This window comes from Psammomys obesus, unplaced genomic scaffold, assembly GCF_907164565.1.
Source record: "Psammomys obesus unplaced genomic scaffold, mPsaObe1.curated_primary_1811, whole genome shotgun sequence".
In the NCBI taxonomy this organism is placed as follows: domain Eukaryota; kingdom Metazoa; phylum Chordata; class Mammalia; order Rodentia; family Muridae; genus Psammomys; species Psammomys obesus.
The window spans coordinates 11,895,216-11,895,890 of NW_026596162.1; the positions used below are offsets into that span (position 1 = coordinate 11,895,216).

Genomic DNA, 675 nt, shown 5'->3' on the forward strand with positions numbered 1-675 from the left:
AAAAAAAAAAAAAAAAAAAAAAAAAAAAAAAAAAAAAAAAAAAAAATTCTTCCATAAAATGCTCTCTCTCCTGACATTCTCTATACTTTAATCTCATACACTGATAGTTCACTAGCAACTCAGCAGCTAACTGTTGGCTTTCTTTGTTAGTTCTATTAAAGTCTAATTTTTAGACAGGATTTTCTCCTTGGTCCCCACTCAAGCTAGCCTGGGACTTTCTTCCCTCCGGACACCTACTTGAGTGCTGGAATGACAGCTGTGCCCCCATGCTTGATTTGCTGGCTTTATTTAAAAAGAATGTAATTGGGGTGGGGAGATGGCCCTACAGCTAACATGCTTATTGCTTGGGCAGGAGACCCAGCTTTGCTCACAACTGCTCGTAGCTCCAGCTCCTGGGGGCCCTTAGGCCTCTGGTCTCTATAGACGTGCATACACTCATAAACATGGTTGAAACAATAAAAATTAGTCTTTAAAAATAAACACCAAGAGTATAACCTCTAACCCATAATTTAAGGGTGGCTGCTGCCTGCCTGACAACCTTCGCTGATCCCCAGAACGGAAGGAAAGAACTGACTTTCAGGTTGCCTGTTACCTCCATGGTGCACTTTCTCTCACATACATACAAACAAACACACACACACACACACACACACACACACACACACACACACACAC

At 41.6% G+C, this 675-nt stretch overlaps 1 protein-coding gene across 2 annotated transcripts in view; it reads right to left on the reverse strand.

The window, feature by feature from the left end:
* Positions 1–675, reverse strand: part of Tpmt (thiopurine S-methyltransferase) — a 15,450-nt gene that overhangs the window by 1,512 nt on the left and 13,263 nt on the right. The gene's annotated exons all lie outside the window — the stretch shown is intronic.